Consider the following 6,442-nt stretch of genomic DNA (forward strand, 5'->3'; position numbering starts at 1 on the left):
GGCATTACAATGTTTAGTTATTTCAGTGATTATTAAACCTTGCCCTGTGTTGACCCCAGGTGAATCACAAGCTGGACTTCTGACAAGGACAAGCTATGATATTCTTTTCCATTACAGAAAAAGTAAGTTAATTGATAGGATTTTTTTGTTTAAAAAAAGTTACTAGTTTTGAAAAGATAATTTGTGCACATGGTAAACATTAAGAAGGTATAAGAGCATAATGTTTTTATCCTACTAAGAATAATGTTTTCTCTAAGGTTTTTTTGGTAGATGCTTTCATCAGATTTAGAAAAATTCACTGCTATTAGTTGTTGAAGGTTTTTTATATCATAAATGGGAGTCGCATATTATCATATATTATTAACATATTATTACTGAACTATCAAAGGCTCTTCCTAAAACAACTGAGATGATCTTATAATTGTTCTCCTTTAATCTGTTGATGAAATCATTGATATTTATACTTTTTCTCTGTTAACTATTCTTGAGTCTCAGGTTTAAATTCAACTTGGTCATGGTGTATCATCTTTGAACACTGCTGTCTCTGACTTGGTACTATTTTGCTCAGGATTTTTGCACTGATGCTCATGAATGACACTGGCATGCCATCTTCCTTTGCGGTTCTGATTTTTTCTGATTTGGATCATGTGACCCTCATGGAATGAGTTGGGCATGATGCCTTCTTTTTCATGTCTCTGGATAGATGGGACATTTTGGAGTCTCTCCAGATCACCCTCAATGGTCCCTGCCTCCTCATTGTTAGGCCCCTGGGCAACCCCTTCTCATTTCTGATAGGCTCAGGAACCTGTGGGTTTTATGTTTGTTTGTTTGTTTGTTTGTTTGTTTGTTTGAGTTGGAGTCTTACTCTGTCACTCAGGCTGGATTTGGAGTGCAATGGTCTGATCTCAGCTCAGTTCAACCTCCTCCTCCTGGGTTCAAGAAATTCTTCTGCCTCAGCCTCCTGAGTAGCTGGGATTACAGGCGCCCACCACCATGCCTGGCTAATTTTTGTATTTTTAGTAGAGATGGGGTTTCACAATATAGGCCGTTCTGGTCTCTTGGCCAGGCTAGTCTCGAATTCCTCACCTCATGATCTGCCTGCCTCAGCCTCCCAAAATGCTGAGATTATAGGCCTGAGCCTCCACGCCCAGTGAAGCTGTGGTTTTTAAAAGCTCCCCATGCGTGTGACTTCTGTGAGCATCCCAGGATGACAGCCACTGCATGTTCGGCTGTTAAAACTGTGAGAAAGCACCAGTGGGACCCTCTCCAGCACTTGCCTGCTGAGGTCATGGAAGAGGCTTGTTGGGGAGATGATGCCCTGGTTGACTCTTGAAGGATGGTTAGGAATGCACCAGATGGAAGCTGGGTTGGACCCACTCTATGCTAAAGAACAACTTGTGTGGACACAAGGAGACACGGACATGTCATATTTGTGGAGCCTGGGGACTGGCCAATCACACCATTTGCTTAAAACATTGTGTACATTTGGAGAAGTGGGCTGAGACAGGCTGAATTAACTTCATAAGATGCTTTAAAAATAGTTTACCATTATACCTAATAATCTGGTTTAAATTTTTAAAACTCATCTATTTTCTTAAAATTTAAATCAAAAAAGAACACGGGTTCCCATGAAAAATTGTCTCAGGTCAAGTCCACACAGAATAGGTGCTCATAAATATTCTGTTAAATGATTGATGATTGAATGTCTCTCACTATCCAATCTTCACGCATCTTATTGATGTAAGTACAAAGAATCAAGATTTATAATACTGAAAGTATTTTTATATGTTTTACAAAGCATTATTTGTCCTTAATGCATTTTTTACTTTGATGCTACCACTTTCTACTTTTGGCTTTAATTATAATGCCTTCTCAATATGCTTGTTTAACGGTTGCAGATCCCCCTGAATTGCCACTTTGGAGGAATTCTTAAAACAGAAAACCCATGTGGTTCTAATGGTTGAGTCAAGGGATTGAGACCGTGTGGAGCCCTGATTTCCCTAAGGACTTCTGCTTGCCTCTTCAAGAAAGCCTGTGCCCCAGAACCCCAGAGACCTCAAATTACTTTGTGAATAGAACCCTGAAATGAAGATGGGCTTTATCCAATGTACTGGCATCAAATAACCAAGGGATTTCTCTACATGTATTGAACTCTCTCGACGGCTATATATGAGTGTTATACTTGGTAATATAAAGGAGAATATACCAAATTCGGGGAAGTAGATTTGGCTTCCCTGCTTCTCATAGGACTATCTCCACCACCCCCAGTTAGCACCATTAACTCCTCCTGAACTCTGATAACAGAATAAACATTTCTCAATAATTTCATCCACAATCATTAATGAAAATAAGAATTATTTTGATGGCTCTAACAGTGGCATTTATATCACATTATATCTGGAGTATTCTATAGTAAGTTTTATATTAGGCTAATCAATAAAAACCTCTTTACAAAAGTATTATTGTATGCTTTCCTGCACATTAAGGAGAAATCTATAGAACTGAATGACTGAGAACCAACAAGTAAATATTTTGATCATTGTAATCACTGTTGGTGTGGGGCCTTTGTCAGAATTACAGTTTGATTATTAACATAGGTGAGAGCTAATCCACTATGACTTTGCCCATTGTTTAGAAAGAATATTCATAGTTTAATTATGACATTTTTGACCAGGCACAGTGGCTCACACCTATAATCCCAGTACTCTGGGAGGCCAAGGCGGGCAGATCACCTGAGGCCAGGAGTTCGAGACCAGCCTGACCAACACAGTGAAGCCCCATTTCTACAAAAAATACAAAAATTAGCTACGTGTGGTGGCACATGCCTGTAATCTCAGCTACCCAGGATGCTGAGGCAAGCAATTGCTTGAACCTGGGAAGCAGAGGCTGCAGTGAGCCAAGATCACCCCACTGAACTCCAGCCTGGGTAATAGAGTGAGACTGCATCTCAAAAAATAAAAAAATTATACCTTTTTGTAGCACATATATTTTGTAACATATAACTGAAGCCATTATTATATTATTAGTTTTGATTTAATATTTTCAGCCCATCTCCCCTGATATTTCTGGGAGACAGGAAACATGTTTTCCTACACCTCTTGCATTCCATCCTCAACTCCCAACTGTCTTAATGCAAACAACACTTAATAAAAAACAGTCGACTGGTCAATTGATTGGGCAACAAGGCTAAAAATACTCATTCCTGTTCTTTTCCTATTTCTTCCTTTATTTTTCCTTTCTGAATAATTTAGTCCTAGAGGCATTAGGCGGGTGGCAGCCAGATGGTGGCCACACATTAAGGTAGAGAAGAGAGTCATGGTGGTTCCAAGTCAGAGACCAGGTAGGATGAGGACAAAGTGGGTGTTCATGTGGAAACAACCTGCCTGGGTGTGGGAGCCCAGGAAAGCAGAGAAGGGGTCCATACAGAGGGGTGGCCTAAAAGAGCAGCCAGAGCCTAAATATGGCATGGAGAATCCACGTGAGGTGAGGAGGGCATCCATGAGTGGGAAGCGATGGGTGAGATTTGGCTACATAAAGGGAATTGATCAAATAAGTAAATATATTAAGGATGATGGAAGCCAGGCTTCTCACCTTAGCAGAAGGGAGTCATGGATTCAGAAAGGGAGAAAACCAGCATGAATCCTATGAAATTGATTGGAATGGATATATTCGTGTATATTCATACCCTTCTAGATAGATAGATGGGTAGATAGGTGATGGATAACAGATCGATGACAGATAGTTATATAGATAGATGTAAATATATATATGTGTTTGTGTGTGTGTACAAAAAAACCCATATATTTCCTACTTCTCTTCACTGATAGGGCAAGGCAACAATGACATTTCAATACCAATGAGTACACTTAGTGCCCAGATCTTTGCTTATGAATACCATTTTCTACAGAAAGGAACCAAAGCTCTTTAGAGAAATGCCTGATTCCAGGGTCAGGGTTAGGAATGTTCAAGACAAGCCTAGGACACATTTTGTGCCAGGAAGCAAGAAAATGTTCAAATGATTTCCAAGTAATGTTTAGAAATGATATTTTAAAAAGTCTTCCAAATGATAATTCCAAATGATTTCCAAATGATATTTGCAAAAACCTAAAGACTCCACCAAAGAACTATTAGAACTGATAAACATATTCAGTAAAGTTGCAGGATATGAAATCCACATACAAAAATTAGTAGCATTTCTATATGCAAATAGTGAACAATATGGCAAAAATAAAAAAGTAATCCCTTTTACAATACCACACATAAAACTAAATACCTAGGAATTAACTTAAAGAAGAGAGAGATCTCTACAAAGAATACTGTAAAACACTGATGAAGGAAATTAAAGAAGACACAAAAACAGAAGGATATTCCATGTTTACATACTGTAAGAATCAATATTGTTAAAACTGTCCCCACCACCCAAAGCAATGTACAGATTCAATGCAATCCCTCAAAATACCAATGACATTCTTCAAATAAATAGAAGAAAAAATTCTAACATTTCTATAGAATCACAAAAGACCCAGAACAGCCAAAGCTATCTTCAGCAAAAAGAACAAAACTGGAGAAATCATATTACCTGACTTCAACTTATACTACAGAGGTATAGTAACCAAAACAGCATGGTTCTTGTATAAAAACAGACATATTGACCAATGAAATAGAATAGAGCACCCAGAAACAAATCCACACACCTCCAGTGAATTCGTTTTCGACAATGTTGTCAAGAACATACACTGAGGAAAAGACGGTCTCTTCTGGTGCTGGGAAAGCTGAATATCATTATACAGAAGAATGAAACTAGACCCCTACACCTCACCAGGCACAAAAATCAAATCAAAGTGGATGAAAGACTGAAATTTGGCCAAGTGCGGTGGCTCATGCCTGTAATCCCAGCACTTTGAGAAGCTTAGGCGAGTGGATCACTTGAGGTCAGGATTTGAAGACCAGCCTGGCAAACAAGATGAAATCCCATCTCTACCAAAAAATATAAAAGTTAGCTGGGTATGGTAGTGCATGCCTGTAGTCCCAGCTACTCAGCAGGCTGAGGTGGGAGAGTCACTTGGACCCAGGAGGTGGAGGTTGCAGTGAGCTGAGATCATGCCAATGCACCCCAGCCTAGGCAACAGAGTGAGACTCTGTCTCAAAAAAAGAAAAAAAAAAGAAAAAAGAACTGAAATCCAAGACCTCAAACGATGCAACTGCTACAGGAAACATTGTGGAAATTCTTCAGGACATTAGTCTGTACAAAAAATCCTGAAGTAATACCCCACAAGCACAGGAAACCAAGGCAAAAATGGACAAATGGAATCACATCAAGTTAAAAAGTTTCTGTGCTGCAAAGAAAGCAATCAACAAAGTGACAACTCAAACCACAGAATGTGAGAAAATATTTTCAGACTAACGGTCCAACAACAGATGAACAACCAGAATATACACAGAACACAAACAACTCTTCAGAAAAAAATTAATAATCCTAATAATCAAAAAATGGGCAAAAGATTTAAATAGACATTTCTCAAAAGAAGACACACAAATGCCACATAGGCATATGAAAAGGTGCCCAGCATCATTGATCATTAGAGAAATGCAAATCAAAACTACAATATCATCTCACCCCAGCTAAAATGGTTTTTATCCAAAAGACAGGCAATAACAAATGCCAGCGAGAATGTGGAGAAAAGGAAATTCTTGTACACTGTTGGTGTAAATTAGTACAACCACTATAGAGAACAGTTTGGAGGTTCCTCAAAACATTAAAATAGAGATATCGTAAGATCCAGAAATCCTTGTGCTGGGTATATAGCTGGAAGAAAGGAAATCCATATATTGAAGAGATATCTTCATTCTCATGTTCACAATAGCCACTATCCATAACTGCCAAGATTTGGAAGAAACCTACGTGTGCATCAACAGATGAATGGATAAAGAAAGTACTCTACTCACACACAATGGAGTACAATTCAGCCATGAAAAAAGCATGAGATCCTGTTACTTGTAATAATGTGGATGGAACTGGAGGTCATTATGTTAAGTGAAATAAGCCAGGCACAGAAATACAGGCATTGCATGTTCTCACTTATTTGTGGGATATACAAATCAAAACAATTGTGCTAATGTCTGGGTCTTAGTCAATTTTGTACCCTAAGTACTAAGAGCACAGCCTTTAAAATGCATGATGAATGTTTTAATACAGGAATGAATAGAGGAGAGGCACAGGGTAGCTGAGTGTTCTTCTGATACACAGTATCTTCCTTGACACATTCAGTACAACTCTCAACAGGTAAGTCTCTTCATGTTATGTTACCTTATGAGAAATTAAGTGGCAGAACATGTCTTCTATTATTTTCCTTTCCAGACAAGACCAATTGCTGGCTGCATTTGAGTCCCAAGCAACAATTAGGCCGTCGCTATCACCACAGAGTCACAGGGGGTGACATGC

This window comes from Rhinopithecus bieti, unplaced genomic scaffold (genome assembly GCF_001698545.2).
Source record: "Rhinopithecus bieti isolate Rb0 unplaced genomic scaffold, ASM169854v2 scaffold_14454, whole genome shotgun sequence".
Taxonomy (NCBI): domain Eukaryota; kingdom Metazoa; phylum Chordata; class Mammalia; order Primates; family Cercopithecidae; genus Rhinopithecus; species Rhinopithecus bieti.